Source organism: Miniopterus natalensis, chromosome 18 (genome assembly GCF_054644295.1).
Source record: "Miniopterus natalensis isolate mMinNat1 chromosome 18, mMinNat1.hap1, whole genome shotgun sequence".
Taxonomy (NCBI): Eukaryota; Metazoa; Chordata; class Mammalia; order Chiroptera; family Miniopteridae; genus Miniopterus; species Miniopterus natalensis.
Window position 1 is genome coordinate 32,227,684 of NC_142098.1, and position 17,257 is coordinate 32,244,940.

General features: G+C 40.6%; 1 long non-coding RNA gene across 1 annotated transcript in view; it reads right to left on the minus strand.

Annotated features, from left to right (window-relative positions):
• The window catches only part of LOC107537139 (uncharacterized), a 351,250-nt gene extending 335,094 nt beyond the window's left edge, over window positions 1-16,156 (minus strand). Inside the window, exon 1 of the long non-coding RNA XR_001603207.2 lies at window positions 16,009-16,156. This is a non-coding gene — a long non-coding RNA (uncharacterized LOC107537139). The remainder of the gene's footprint in view (window positions 1-16,008) is intronic.
• Between the last annotated feature and the right edge of the window lie 1,101 nt (window positions 16,157-17,257).

The following is a 17,257-nucleotide window of genomic DNA, read 5'->3' on the forward strand; positions in this document are numbered from 1 at the left end:
AAAGTTGTCAATACAGATCCCAAGCTGCTCTGTAAACCGACAAGGCCTTCGTTGAGTCATAGGAATAAAAATGGGCATTAACACTATAGTCAATGACTATGGTCTCCCTGATTTGTGGACGGAGGTGCCACCGGGAGTGGTCATGCTGATCACAGTCTTATCATAGACGACACATAACTGGCTCCTCCTGATCCTGAGGGTCCCAGCCTGAACGTGACCTTCTCAATGAGACCTTCCCTGACCGCCACATGAGCATAGCCCCCACGTTCTTGGCATTTTAAGTCACATCACGATCATCACCCATTTGACAAACATTTATCCGATGTCCACCACATGTCTGGGCACTATGGGGTACAGCCCTGAATAAAAAAGACAAAAGCACTGCCTTCCCGGAAAGTGCATCGCAGCGAAATGCGTACAACTCTTTGAAATAAATGTGCATATTTAGCTAATTGTCCCTGTCCCCCACATTGACAAGATCTTGAGAGCAAGACTTCTGTACTTTGTGTTCATCGTTTTTAGTTCTAAGTAGGCCTATGGATAAAAGTAGATGGCCAATAAATAAGATTTAATTACTGGGTTATGCCACATGTTTGGCCTTCTGACCGAGCCCTATTCAGCTTATAAAATGAGTCTACATAGGAAAAATCAAAGAAAAGAAAAGAATTACGGAACAAAAAAATTAACAAGCATCTTCTGAAGTCATCAGCATTCTCTATGAATATAGTCACTTATACAAGTATTTTTTAAAAGATATTTGAATGTGACTTCTAAAGAAAATTTATTCTGTCAATTAAGGATACTTGAAAGCCAAAGGTAATAAGGTGTGTGGGGTTGCGACGGGCACTTAAAGGAGATAATATTTTTATGGACTTGACACCCCTTCTCAGAAGCTCTATTCTTTCCCATAGGTCAGAGAGCGACGGTTCTCCGTCGAGGCGAGTACCAAAGGGCACTTTTGTTCCCTCCTGAACTTGACGGGAAGCTAACACAGATTGACGACAGGTCATCGGGAAATGGTTGTCTCTTTTATTTTCAATTTGGCAGGATGGAAATTGCCCATATTTTGTCTGTGTGGCTCATGTTCCGTGCCCCTTTCAGTGTCTGACTCTATCCTCAGAACAATGTCCAGAAACTGAGAGGCGGTTTCACCATTTCTCAAGACTTGACCATGTAACTGTTTTACCAGTATCAGTTCTAATGCCATTGCTACCAATCAGTTTAGCACGCCTAGCAAAAATTAATTATGTCAGGGAATAATTAGATAGTTATAATTTATGACAGGTTCTGAAATTTTCCTTCTTATAAATACCATCACATTTTAAATATTTATACCAAGGAAATATACCTCTTGCAATCATCAAAAAGGTAGGTGGATTATAACTCAGAAAAGAGCTACAAAATTTAGGTGAAACTGTTCCTCAGTTCTTTTATTGTCAGTGTTTTGAGTGCTATCATCTTTGGAAAAAAAAATGGACATTATGGGGTTTTTTTCCTGAAAGAGGGATTTGCAAATACATAAAGCCAAGTTTTTTTTAAAAAAATTCCAGTCACTGCTGTTTCTTCTTCTAAGTTTTAGAAAGCTGCAATTTGGAAGAAATGCTGGGATCTTATTTGACATTCAGTCTCTACCCAAAATTCTAGAATTTTGCTATCCTCAAAACTCTTTGGTTATTTCTTTAGGAAATATAAATGACATTCCAACAGATTTATGGGGGACAGACTGAATTCTAACTAGGGAACATATCTGAGGTTGAAATCGTATATGCATGTATATGTGCACATACAACCCTGCTCTGGCTTGTAAGGGTAGGCGCCTGGCCACGATCACTTCTTTAAATGAAATATTATGATTCTAACCACTCTTAATTAATTAACTAATTAATTAATTAACAAATTTTAAAAATTTCTTCCTAATACATATAATAGTGAAAATTGTAATCTCTATAAAACACGGATAAATGAGAGAAAAAATTTAAACTGTAAAAGATACATCAGAAAACTCGACAAGAGTGGAGAGTTCATTAAAAAAAATAAGAAAACATATTTTTTAAAAAATAGGACAATACAAATAATCTAAATGCTCTTGGTCTCAGTTTCTACCTTTGTACGATGAAAATAAAAATAATCTGGATGGGGTTCAAATCCTGATGTTCTCACAGAGCAGCTGTGTGTCATCAGGTAAGTCACTTCCCTCTCTGAACTCACCCCTGACTCTCAGGAATCTGAGCAGCAAGGGAAAGGGAATATAGGCTACGTGTACCTGCAAAACGGCATGCCAACAGTTATGTGAAGGTTAGTGGGTATTTTTAATCAAAAGTATTTTTTATAGGGGGGATGAATGGTGATGGGGGCAAAGGGGAGGGAAGAAGATAAATAAATCCCAAGCATTTCTCTAAAAAAAAAAAAGTATTTTTATTTGATTTGTATTTAAGTTTCAGGTGGTATCATGTGATTTCCTAAGGTGTTTAGTGTGGTGACTTGGTACGTGGATACACTGTGAAATGAGGGCCACAATCAAGTTAACAGATCAGGGCTCTTTAGGTGTGTGGCGAGAACACAAGGTCTCAAGTCTGCGATCCAGGCATCAGCCTGCTGGTTCCCCGGGAGGCCCTGGAGCAGAGCCTGTCCTATGCCTGTCTCCTCGCTCGCCGAGGTTGCCAGCAACCCCCGGTGTCTCTTGGTTCGGAGACACATCACTTCCATCTCTGCCTCTATCCTCATTGTCCCTCTGCCTGTGTCCAAATGTCCCATATCCTTGAAGGAGACCTACCCTGGGTAAAAAGTAGGTGGGCTTGGTTTCTCTTTCAGCACTCTAAAATGCGGTTCCGCAGTCTTCTAGCCTCCACAGCTTCTGATGAATTATACATTTGTTACTCAAACATTACGAAATGTCTCCTTTTGCTCTGGCTGCTGTCCGAGCTTTTCAGTTTATCTTCGATTTTCAGAAGTTGGACCACGATTTGCCTAAGAGCGGTTCTCTCCGTTATTTGCTCACTTGATGTTCACGGTCTAGGAGACATCAGCCCTTCGTTTCATAGCCCTTCTGTTCTGCTCGTTAACTTATTTATTGTCATGTGCATGTACTATATTCATAATAAGATCATTAAAAATTAAGATGTTTCTTATACAAAAAAAGGGCACCGAGTGTTCTCTTTCCTGCTCACTAAACCCCGGCTGCGTGAATCTGTCCGGGCCCAGAAGCTGGCAGAGGCGAGAGGGTGAATCGCACCTGGCTCGGCACAGGCTTGCCATCTGGGAAATGAGGGTGAAGTGCTGACAACACAGGAAATCTTACTATTTTTTGGAAAAAAACATCGGGATGCTGAGCAGTTGTGATGTCCCGTTGCATGCTCCCAAACAGCCCCGGCCCCCATCTGGAGGAACAGGCTTTCCGAGAATACTTCTGATGGCCTCGGGCTCCTCTCCAGCGACCTACCTACTCCCCGCACTTGACCTGTTGTGAGACAAAACGCCTCATGGTTCTTCAAAGCCCAGGCAAGTATTAAAACCAAATAAAATTAACTGGAACTAGAGACTTCCTAAGATAAAAAAAACTCCAGGGCTTTTGCACGGACTCTAAAGCTTCTTTCTGACTCAAAATATGATGGGGTTTGTTTTGTTTTGCGCCTGAATAGGCGCAGGTTCTGGATTTAAATTCAAGCTCTATATCTTACAGGCACTGTTACATTACTTAACCTTTCTATTTAAAAAATATATATTTACTGATCTTTAGAGAGAGAGGAAGGGAGAGGGAGAGAGAGAAACATCGATGCCAGAACGAAACACCGATCTGCTGCCTCCTGCACGCCCCCTACTGGGGATCAAGCCCGCAGGGGGGCACGTGCCCCACCGGGAATCGAACCAGCAACTTTTAGGTGCCCAACCAACTGAGCCACACCTGCCAGGGCCACTTAACCTTTCTATACCTTGGTTTCTGTATCTATAAAAATCAGAAGCCATAGTATCCACTTGACGTATTTGTGATAAGAATAAAATCAGAAAGCTGGCATTGCTACTATCATAGAATAAACTGACCATAAACATCAGCGGTATTGGTATTACTTTTAGAAATTCTCTTCCTTAGGGGAGATTACCTACGACTTAGACGTATATAATTTTCACATTTCCTTTCAAATCTGGATTAGAGCTAGTAAAAGCTTTCGTTTCCAGCTTGTCCACTCTGTCCATCCATCTACCTCACTCACAGCTGAAGGCAATGAAGCAGGTGAGGGTGGCTGTGTTACTCCGTGCCCCCACTGGGAGAGGCGAGTCTTGGTGGCGACTGACACTCAGTCTGACATCCAGTGCTTCAGCAGTTGTCACCGATGCCACAATGCTCTGCTGCTTCAAAGAGCTCCAGGCCGCGTTTAGTTTTCTCACCAAATGGCTGATAGTTTTGGGAACCACGCATCCTGGATGGCCCAAATAGCAATATTTTGTTCTATTGTCCATAGGAGTAAACTCCAACTGTCCAGGTCATAAAACATAAAAACAGGGACATTATACAAAGAGCCGAATATTATAAAGAAAGGAAATGATGATTTACTGAATACTAAATGAATTATTGAGCATAACTGATTGTGCCAATACCTTTTATTTGTCATCTCACTTAATCTACATAAAAACAATTAAAGACAAAGATTACAGCCCATACTGTAAAGAGGAGGCAACTGATGTCGAAAATGTTTATGTTCACTGTCACACACGGATGGGTAGTGTCGGGACTGCATGCAAACCCAATTTGCCATGGTAGCCGTATTTTTTATTCTTCCTGCACGTGTGCATAGGGAGATATGTCTGATTTGGGACATGTTCCTGATTGTATTCAGGGTAAGTTGTGAGAGAAAAAGATGCACAAAACATTCCATTTACTTCCTTGGGTTTGGCAAGGGCTAGACTCCTCACAGTCTCTGCTGGCCCATGTCACTTTCTCTGGATATTTCTGTCAATCAATCAGATATCTTTGCCAAAACTGGAAGCCTTTAGTGATGAACTTGGTATTACCAATGCTCAAAATGCAATAATAGCAAAAACACATTAATTAGACCATTTTCTAAAGAATGTGACCCTTTTAGAAATGCAACTGCGGAAGCAGATGCCACCCAGTTAATGATTAACTGTGCCTTTGCTCATCAGTGATTTTTTTTTTCTCTCCCTAGAAGCATGCTGATCAGCCAAAGACGCTCGGAGTCTGGCTCACACAGAGAGGGCTGGGTCCCCAGCCAACTTTCATGGCAACTCTGTAAATAACAATATGTTGCACAGACCAGATTCCTAGCCTGCAGGCACCATTATATCACATTTCCCAGCCCTGTGCATTGGCGACTGCCCATAGACTCCGAGCTTGGAAGGAAGGCAGTTGGAATGGGAAAGAACCTCTCGCTTTGCTCACCTACTACAAAAAGTCAGCAAGTCGGTATGAGAACTTTATTTCTAGGTAGCCTAAGAATCTCCATCGCTCTGTTGCTATTGGTTCAGTACCAGGGGGAAAAATGCCCAAAGTTGTCACCTTCAAAGACTCAGCATGGGCAGATCACAGAACTCAGGGCTTCTGTGGCCAACTCTACACAAGTTAATTAGCCTCCCTCCCACTTAGGTGTCACCTCCAGAAGAGGGGTCAATAAGAGCCAGTAAATATGCTTGCTTTGAAAGCTTATCACTAATAGGCAAGAAAGTATTAGCCAAGTCTGGAACACGTTTGTGAAAAATTAAATTTTTTAAACTGAGATGATGAATCCCCCCCCCCTTTTTTTTAAATATCTTTTTATTGATTTCAGAGAGAAGAAGGGAGAGGGAGAGAGACAGAAACATCAATGATGAGAGTCATTGATCGGCTGCCTCCTGCATGCCCCCTACTGGGGACAGAGCCCGAAACCCGGGCATGTGCCCTGACCGGGAATCAAACCATGATCTCCTGGTTCATAGGCCAACACTCAACCACTGAGGCACACCGGCCAGGTTGAATTCCCTCTTTAAGCCTTTACTTCTCAGTTTCCAGAAGATGTAGGTATTCAGGAAACCCAATCAGACTTCCAAGGTTTCACTGATTTTGAAAGTCACACGCTTACAGTACCATGTCTTGGCTGTTTCCTCTCCCCGCCGGTCTCCATGTCTAGTACACTGTGTTCCCCAAGGTGGCACATATTTATAAGGGCTTCATGTGTTTCGGTTACTGTGCTAGGCACTGCTTCCCCACTTCCCCCCAAGGCCACCTAGCTCAGATGCAGACACCCTTGTTGCTTCTGGAACTGACTAGATGTCTTCTCAGAAAAACACCCTATTATTATATAAGATGGACTCTACACCAATGGGGTCAGTTAACTCAAAATATCCCCTTATCCCTCCACGTTTTACAGTATAAGGAAACCAAGGACAAGTGACTTGCTGAAGCTCCCACAGTGGACTAGGCCAGAAGCAGGACAAGATTTTAGGTCTCCTGACTCTAATTTTGGATACTTACTGGATATTTTAAAAGTACAAGAAACTCATTTACCATTTTATCCATCTGAAATTGGTGTTTGTGAGGGAGCTAGTGGGGGGTATGTGTGCCTCCATATACGTCTTCTGCTCAGTAATAATCAACTAGAGAAACGGCAGCAAATTCTCTTAAAGCATTTGAATCTTCTAAAATGACTGAATCAAAAGATTGAATTCCCAATCTTTTGAGAACTTATCCAACCATGACAAGTGGATGTATTAGTAGAATACCAATATTAGAGCCCGGTAACGTCTCCTTATCTGAACATTCTTCTAAAGCGGAAAGTCTCCCTTTGTACGGGGTTTAATCTCCCACAGACATTTTGTTTAAGACTAGGAGGTTGAATTCTAATCAAATTGTGCTGTTTTCCAGGCTATTTCCAAGAGAAGCTGTTCATATTCACAGGGAACTTGTGTGTCCTGGTAAGGATTAAAATTCAGATCTCAAGTAACTCTCAGCCTATTGGCCAGTTGCCTCGTTTCCAGTAGGCAGCTCCAAATCCAGCTCACGAGGCCTGTACCCACATTTCAGAGTGCTGGGTGGCACCTCCAAGAGGTCTCATTCACAAAACTAAAAAGATCACCTTTTCTTAAATAATTTAGAAGCTCTCCCTGACTTCCTCTTCCAACAGTGAAAAAGTCCCAGAGATTTAAGTTCAAAATTATAACGTTTCCTTTGCATGTAGGAATCAATCTGTCTTCCGAGCCCATTGCTCTTACTTCATAATCTTTCCCATGTGATTATGCTAGCCCTCCTTACCTCCCGTGCAGGCTAAACCAGTCCAGTGTAGCAAGAAGAGTCTTCAGCCTGGAGTCCCAGCCTTTTGATTTTCTTTTCTCTTATCCAACTTACATATGAAAGAAGATTAATCTTTTTAAAGTACTGCTTTGATCCTTTCTCTGTCAAAAACATTAGTGTCTTCCACATGTCTGTACAACAAGTTTTACGGGCCTAGGCTAGCTTTCAAAGTGACAACAGTCGAGTACCAAATTACACTTGCAACCTTTCCATCCAAACTCAATTCCTTACCCTTCCCCATTTCCACCAAATGTTTTCCCTCGGAGATGGAGGGCTTTCTTATCTCAGGTCTCTAAAAGACATTCATTCTTCCAGATCCAGCTTTAAGAGGATGTTTGCCAAACCAGCAATTCCAGAGGCCCCACGCCCTTCCCACTCCAAACTGAAAGTAATCTCCTCTAAATCAGAACTCCCAAAGTCCCCTAACAGAATAGCTTTTCTCTACTTTTTAATTTTTTAATTAAATGTGTGGGGGTGACATTGGTTAATAAGATCAACCAATTTCAAGTGTACAATTCTATGATGCATTGTGCACCCACCACCCAATTAGCTTTTTCTGCGTGTGCCTTCCCTCCTTAAACACCCTCAGAGCCTTGAGAGTGGGAGGTATCAACCATCAATCCCTGCCCAAAGGGTAAATGACTAAATAACACTGATAACAAATGATAGTAATGGGTGACGTGCATGGATTACCCGCTGCATGTAGGCACAGAGCCATGCCACTGGAGCATCAACGACCCTTTCTGAAGTAGGTGCCTTAATTACCCCTATTTTACAGATTCGAAAACTAAATTTTAGAGCATTTAAGCACTTTACAGTAAGCATTAAGTACATGACAAAAAAAATATATATATACCTTTTCCATCCCATTTCACTGCCTTGCTAGGGTAGCAGACTTTAAAAGTCAGCCATCTAAAAGCCTTTTTCACAACGGCAGGGTAACAATTAAAATAAAAATCCCCGAGAGGGTTGCTTTCAAGTCATTGGATTGCTTCTTCGGCAGAGGCAACGAGAGGGAGTGTGTTCTTTTGTCAGATGCGGCGCTGTCACCTGTGGATAGCACACACCCCCCGGAGAACAGCACCTCTTCCCATCACTTTATTTCCCTTCTCACAATGGACAGCTTCTCTTGAATTTGTATAAAAGCTCAACAGACAAACACATGTTTCCCGTACCGGGATACAGATAACTAGAGCTGCAGACGGCTATTGTGCGGCACCTTCAGTCCCAGGGCCTTGTCTGAAACCCAGCCCCCAGAAGCCAGCACTCCTGGTAGGCTGGATTTTCCTACGAGAGTAGGGAATCTGAATATCTAAGTGGCTCCTTTTAAAACCATACTCCATAGGAGTTTCTGTCAAATAGCATGATCTTATGATAACATTCAAAATTTTCCAGTGAGGATCTAAAGAGAAATTGCAGATAGTACTTGACCAGTACAAAGAGAGTGGGTCAAATGCGCTTTGTGTGCCTGTCGTGGCTATTAATGTACGTTTTCTCCCATTAAATGTATAAAATATTTCCATTAGCTATTGCATCTTCAAAGTCTCCAAAAGACAGCTATGTATAAAAAGAGGACCTAAAGGGACAGAGAGCGATTCCACGATATACTTATCTGTACAGCCTGATCACCCTAAATCTCATTTAAAAAGTAAATAAAGAATGAATAAACTGAGGTATCTTCAACGGAAGCGGCATCCACCGGAAAGGCTCAAGAGAAAACCACTCATCCATTCATTCAAACAGGTAGTGAGTCTGCGGATCCTTGGAGCAAAAGTAGAAAAAAACAGAGCAGTTTCTGTCCTGAAAGATGCTTACGTAAATGGGGCAGATATGAAAATGAAGCATTGTGAGTGTATCTTGTAAGGGTTGAAAAGAATGGAGAAGCAGCCCTGCCTGGTGTGGCTCCCTTGGTTGGAGCATTGTCCCACACACTGGAAGGTCAAGGGTTCGATTCCCCGTCAGGGCACATGCCTAGACTGCAGGTTCAGTCCCCGGTTGGGGTGTGTACAGAGAGGCAACCAATTGATGTTTCTTTCTCATATCAATGTTTCTCTCTCTCTCTTTCCTCTCTCTAAAATCAATGGACATACGAACTTGGAAATTTGAAACACACTTTTAAAATGGCAACCAGCTTTCAATCAGTAAATTTCCTCCACCAGCTAGAATTCTTGAAAATATTTTAAGATCAGATTAAAATGTTGGCCATAAACAGTCCTTTCTTATTCCTGAGCCCCAGGAAAAAGAATAAAAGTACCATATTTTTCTAGACTTCGGGTTTTGAAATACCTATTAGAAATCCTTATGTTTGAGTTGGTTTAAGGTTTGTTTTAATAACTGCCTCCAGTGACAAATGAGCAGCTCGTGTGAAAATTAATGAGAGTTCACAAAATGTGTTAATGAAATCGATCAACGATAAGCTCATCAAGTTTCTCACTTTGAATCTATTGTATTTCCATTTATTAAATTCTCTGTGCAGCCCTTGGTATTTAAGAAGGGAAGTTAATTGTCTCGTCTTCCAGCTCCAGCAGTTTACAAATAAGATACTTCTGACGGTTTCTTGAAACTTGTAAACAATTCAAAGTTTCGAGGCGTCATTTGGTTTTGGTTTTTTGTGATGTGCTAGGCACTGTGATGCAATATTTTGTGATTTCACCCACTAACAAAGCTCTTGGAATTACTCCTGTTTTACTCTTGAAGTTTGAAAAGAAAGCATCCTAGCTGAACCCCTTTTCCCCCAAGCTTCCACAGCTAGCAAGGAGCAACAGGGGGCTGGAAATTTCTACATGGAGGGTAATAGCTGAACTGGGGAAGGAATGCAAATGAAAAATAGTTAGAAAGGGGAAAAGAAAACATTCTAGTCAGAGAAAATACCAGTGAGCAAGGCTCTAAGACAGAAAGTCTTAAAAGAATGTTATTTTTCAGAATCTCATCTCGCTACTCTCTGTCCATCATAGCACAGCACCTAGAACCTGGTGGGCATTTGGTAAATTCTGTTAAGCAAATGTAATAGGTTCATGCTGAAGAAGAAAAAAACACCAATGTGATGGTGCCTTAGCTTAATTTTCCGTATGCATCAGCACCCTCCTTTGTAGAAAAATTAACTCAGTCATGATAATTCCTGAGGTAGCTTCACGACATTCTGGCTTTAAAATGTTTTCCTACTGAGACATAGGCTTAAATATATGGGTTTCAGCAGGAGAGTCTGATATGTTCTGATAATTAAGTCATTTGCATTCTAACTCTCTTTTGCCTGAGTAACTTCAACCATGTTGGAGAGAGGTGAGGTGGGAAAAGGAACCTTTTCCTAATATTTTGCTGAGATGTGAAATGCAGACTAATTCATGACACTAAATCAAAAAATTAACCAAACCACAATTTAGCACGCACCTGTCCTTTTTATTTTTATCTCCTTCTTCCTGGGGGGGAAAAACACATACAAATATTCAGTGGTTTTGAAAAAAATTGTGTTGCAGTGGATTTTTCCAGATGCTTGCAATGGCATCTAAATTCTGATAACCTGTTGTAGGCTTTAAGACAACATGTCTGGCATCGTGTCCCTACACTAATCTCACAAGCAGAGAATATTAACCACATCACAAAACTGTAATGAAAAAATATATACGATCATTCTCAGTCAGCACAAATATTTTAAATAATGCATAGCAAAGATGTTATTGAAATCCATTATTCATGCCTTTCTCATACATATATTTGAAAACGGAATGGTACTGGTTGCCCTGAGAATCTGTGCCGTGGTGTGTTATGTAGTTCATAACTTTCTACTCTGACTTGCTCTTTTTGCCTAAAAAGAATTCTCTAATTGGATTGTCCATCATTTGTATATTACCTTGTGCCTGCCTGTTAGATGACATGGTCCCTTTAACCATTTCCCCCCATTTCCACTGTTCCAATACTGGCTGCCTGTGGCTGTCTCTCACATATTACACATCCTTCCACTTAGAGATTGCTTTCCTTATGTTAAACATGTGGCCCAAGATCAAATTGAGTAATACTTGAGATTACTCAGTCAAGGATTGTTTAAAAGTAAGTAAACTGTATACTATATTTAACAGGGCTAACTAGCATTTTTGAAATCTATAATAATAATAATAATAATAATAATACCAGTGCCAAAACTTTAATTCCATGTCTTAAATTGAATAATTTTGCTTTTAAATATATATTGTATAATATAATAGCATATTACATGATATTTAACATATTCATATAGTTTTATACATATATAAACGTAAGAAAAATCTCGAGAAATTCTAAAGCAAATACCACCCCCAACTGTAGTTATTCATTTAGGATTAAACTCGTCACTTAGTATCATAATTTTCAAATAAATGCTCTCAGATTGTATTTAATAAAGTAAATGTAGAGCAAATTAGAAATGTAATGGATAAGTACAAAGCAAATCACTTATTTAAAATGGTTTTGAGTGGTCATAATGATACAGCAGTTGATTCAATTAATTTATTGAAATTCTAAAATTTTTATGCAAGGAATTCTGCCGAGAGCTGTTGAGAATTGAAAGGTGATCAGGTGCGGAATAGAATGTGCCCTCCAAGGAAAGTGCAAGCTTTTGGCGAAGACATGTACACAGGCTCCAGAAATAAAATATGATATAACGCAATCGTGAACTTAATCCTTTCTGTTGAGAAGTAGGGATCAAGAGAGGAATTTACTTGACCTAAGTGAACAGGGCTACAGCGTTAGAGGGTAGAGTTTTAGGTAAAGTGTGAGTGTCACTTGGCACAGAGAATGAAGAACCTGAAGCACCAAGCTATAAATGTTAACTATTATTTAGAAACCAGGTGGAGACATTGAAGGTTTTAAAACCAGGAAGCAATGTACTCAAACTGGTGCTTTAATGGGTGAATTCAGGGGAAAGATCAGCTAGGGGAATCTTCGAAGTTCTAGGTGAGCCATGATTACCTAGACTAGGCTAGGGACAGTTGGAATAGGAAAACCGGGGTGCACAAAAATGGGGGGTAAAATATACTGCCACGCCATTCTGAACAAAAAGTCATGGCCAACAAAAGACATGTCTGATAAGGGGAATATTATCCAAAATACACAAAGCACTTTTTAAACTCAACAATAAGAAAAGAAACCCAATTCACAATTGGCCGAAGATCTGAACAGATACCTCACCAAAGACGACATGCAGGTGACAAATTAGCATATTTAAAAAATGCTCCACATCACATCATCGGCGAAAGGCAAATGAAAAAACAATGAGATACCACTAAATAGCTATTGAAATGGTGAAAACCTGGAACACCGACAACCCAAAATGCCAATGAGGACATGAAGCCGTAGGAACTCCCGCTAACTGACTGTGGGAATGCAAAACGGTACAGTCACTTTGGAAGACGGTTTGGTGGCTTCTTAAAATACTAAACATATTCTTACCAGATGATCCAGCAAGCACGCTTCTTGCTACTTACGCAAAAGAGTTGAAAACTTAGGTCTGCACAAAACCTGCACATGGATGTTCACAGCAGCTTTATCCATAATTGCCAAACGCTGGGAGCAACCGAGATGCCAGGCCCTTCAGTAGGTGGATGGATATGTAAACCATGCTATGCCCGCAAATGGATTATTATTTGTCACTAAAAATAAATGGACTATCAAAGACATGGAGGAAGCTTAAATAGATAGCACTAAGTGAGAAGAGCTCATCTGAAAAGGCTACATAGTGTACGATTCCGGCTACATGACATTCTGGGAAAGGCAAAGCCATGGAGCCAGTGGAAACATCAGTGGTTGGCACAGGCTGGAGGAGGGAGCGGGATAAGTAGGTAGGGCAGAGGAGTGGGGGGCAGTGCAAATACTCTGCATGGCACTATATTCACGTCGTTAGAATTTATTCAAGTCCGCAGCACGTACAGTAAGACATGCTAATGTAAGCAGTGGGCTCTGGGCAACAGTGCTCTGCCAAGGCAGATGCATCAGTCACAACATACGCTGCACTCTGGGCGGCGGGAGATGCTGATAACGGGGGGGGCTATGCAGATGGGGGTCAGGGTGTATATGGGAAATCTCTGTGCCTTCCTGTCAATTTGGCTCTGAACCTAAAACTGCTCTGAAAAAAAGAAGAAGGAACCTAAGTCTTAAATTTCAAAAACGCCATGGCCGCTTCCTTGTAAAGCTTTCTTTAGACGTCAGTTTGGCCACACTGATGGGTTCAGATGTAAAGCCAATGGCATGCACTTCACTGCAGGCTCGCCCTTCAGAATTATTCTTGGAAAAGCCAAAAGCAAGAACTCCGAACCCTTGATTTCTTCAGGGGCACTTTCCAGTGTGTAGAAAATATGCCACCCTAGAGAGGCTCAATATACACGCGTGATCCGCTTCCCGCCCACTGAGCCCCGCGGAGGCCCTGAACGTGAGGCCTTGGTTTCCAGGTGAGTCTATGAGAGAGACTTGAGGACACCGAGGGAGACCCTGACAAATGTATGTAGATGGACACACTGGAGGTGAGCCAGAATCTAGAGAGGGTCATTTTAGGTTACTTTCTAGATAAACAGTGGTCTTCTAGGCTCCCAGAGTGTAGGAGTATGAACAGAAAATTCCAAGAGATCTGGAGCTGGATTACATGTCATGGAAAATGCCATTCTACTCCTATGCCCAATGTCTACGACCACAAAGAAAGGCCCACTGATTGTACATATATATATCATAGAAGATCTGCAAGGAACTTTCTACTTATAGACCACATGACCCCTCCTTTTGCTATTTGAACCCTGAAACAGAGAAAAGTGAAGGGATCTGTAAAAGTTCCCACAACTACTTAGTGGCAGAGCCAGGAGCAGAACCCAGTGCTCTTGATCCCATTCCAGCCTTAATTCCGTAGACCACTTAGGCATTTATATTCCCATGGACTCTTTGTGTCAATATGCAGGTTTGTTCATATCTTTCTGTCTTTGCTAAACCAGACTTTGGGAGTCTCTGGAATCTGACTTCCAAAATACATAAATTCACTACCCACTCAAAAAATATCATACTCATTAAAATGATGCTTCCCTTAGAAGATGTATTTCCATGTGCTGAGTTTGAGGACACCCAGTCTCAGTGATTTCATAGACATACTGTCCTCTGAATTTGTGTTTTAAAGTTTTGTTACAGTTTGCCATTTCCAAGGGATTTTTTTTTTTTTTGAGACTTGGATTGGCAAACCATACTGCATCCCGTTAGGGAGCTAAATGGGAAACAATGCAAACATGTAAGCATATACCAAAGGGTTACTGCTGTGGGAAAGCTGCACTAGAAATGATTTCCAAGTTCTCTGACACCGAATAAGTTTTCATGGCCATAAATACAGCATGGAACTATGAGCAATAAAAAGCGTAATGAAAAAGTAATGCTCAAAAAGGTTTTTCTCCTGAAGCAAAAGTCAAAACTCGATTTTGATGTATGGCCCTGGAGCCGCTACTTTAGCTCGCTGGCACATAATGGAGAGGTCTTTGCCGGTTTTTCACAATTCGCTTTCATTTCCATGAGAGACATTTTCATATTTCCCATCATATATCCAATTATATCTTAGGGTTCCAGCAGGGGCAGGACGCAGCCCACAGACCCTTCATCTTTGACCCACTTTGAAGTTTGGGGGGAAGGTGTTCAAGGATCTTAATAGGAAATAATCATTCAATAAGCCAGAGGATTCGGTAAATAAATCCTAAAGATCAACATGGTGACAGATGCAAGGTGGTCAGCATTTTATACAAATAGTCTATCGATAGAAGAGTAGACTTAAATGGAATATCAACATTTTGACTTTGATAAGGTATAAATCATTTGTGTAAACTTTAATAAAGATAAAATGAAAGGATACTAGTTTTTGCTTACTGTGACTTTTATCTCTTTCAATCATGAAAGTCCGGACTAAAAAATTCCTAAAGTAACTGTGAAAAGAAAGCTGGAGGGGCTCTATACCAACCGAGAGACTGGAAAACTATATGGGTATGGTTTCAAAGATGGCTATGCTCAAAATATTTATGTAAGAAGATCCAAAAACTAAAGTCCCCTCCCCCTTGCTTTACTGCCTCACTCTCAGCATCTTTACCAACTCTTTCAGAAACAAATGCGGCAGTGGTAAGTGATCATTTATTTGTTATTTACATCATTCCTTCTGCTCAAAATAGTGTTATGTAGAAATAATGGAATATACGTTAAAGAACAAGTACTAGAAATCAAAACAAGCAACCCTATCTCCCACAAAAAAAGATGCTATTTTTGAGCAACAATAAAGCATATAATCATGAGCCAAATTGTGTAACACAATGAACGCGCGTGTGTGTGTGTGTGTGTATATATATATATATATATATATATATATATATATATATTTCAACAGTCATCATTCATTAGCCCATAGAAGGTTAATCCTAGAAGTATAATAAAATATTTCTCAAAGTATATTATATAGAAAATTTTTAAAAAGTGTTTCTAAGGGCAAATCATTTTGGAAATGGATAATTAACTAAATTAACTACAGAAATTCTAGGAGTGTTGATATACTAAAGAAAAATCATGACTCTCAAAGAGACAGCTAATCTAAATCCAACCCCTCAAAATTAATCAAGCTTTCTCTTTCTCACCTTCTTTCCTTCCATCCCTCATTGTATTAGTCAGCGTTCTCCAGAAAAAAACAAACAAAAAAACAGAAGTAAGATATATACAGCTATATATAAGAGAGTAATTGATAGGAATCGACTTACATGGTTATGGAGCCCAAGAAGTGCACATCTGCCTTTTGCCAGCTAGAGAACCAGGGAATGCAGTGGTGTGATTCAGTCCGAGTTCAAAGGCCTCAGGGTGGGGGCTGATGGCGTTAAGTCCAAACACGAGTCTGAAAGCCCAAGAATCAGCAACACTGATGTCCTAGGACAGGAGAAGACGAGGTCTCAGCTCAGGCAGAGACAGCAAATTGCCCTTCCCCTGCCTTTCTGATCTATTTGGACCCTCCACAGATGAATGCTGCCTACCTACACTAGGGAAGGCCATCTGCTTAACCCAGTTCAATTCACATACTCATCTGTTCCAGAAACATCCTCACAGACACGCCCAGAAATGATGTTTCACCAGCTATCTGGGCATCCCTTAGCCCAGTCAAGTTGACACGTAAAATCTACCATCACACTTATAGATAAAGATTAACTTTGGTGGAAATGCTGGTTCCTCCAAAAAGATGACCATTTACCAGAAGATAAGGGCTACATGATTTGAATGTATAAGAAATAAGTTGATTTTTAAGATTATTATTGAAATTGATGGTGTGCCTAGAGAGAATGTTTTCTGAAAGACGGTTACCTCAAAAAATTAAAAATGGAACTGCCGTAGAACCCAGCAATTCCACTTCTGGGAATTTGGAGAAAACTGAAACACTAATTCAAAAGAATATATGCAATGCACCCCTATGTTCAGTGCAGTGTTATTTACAATAGCCCAGATTTGGAAGCAGCCCAAGTGGCCAGCAGTAGATGAGTGGGTACAAAAGTTGTGGTGCGTGTACACACTGGAATACTACTCAGCCATAAAAAAGAAGGCAATGTCGTTCTTGACATTCTTTCTGTCAGCTTTATCATGGAGACATGTTCAGGCCTCAAAGTAGTCTCTGAGGAGCCTAGAATCTTGCTGGTTAATTTTCTGCCATGCCAGTAACCAGAAACAAAGAATTCTTATCTGAAAGTTTGGGATATTATTGGTGATTTGAGCTATATACCTCATCAATGTAACTCAAAAATTACCAATTTTCTACTTCTCCTAATATTTTGTGCATGAAACCTTTGTCCAGAGATAATAACCATGGCTGTCATGAGTAATTATTCTGCACTTTACCTCGAATCAATTAGGACAGGTCAGAATAGATAACTTAGAAAGTGGGAAGAAATTTCTGCCTATAAAGGTAGGCTCTAGGATTTATTATCAGTGTGTGTGCTGAGCATCTCTCTTTTTTGTTTCTTTTCT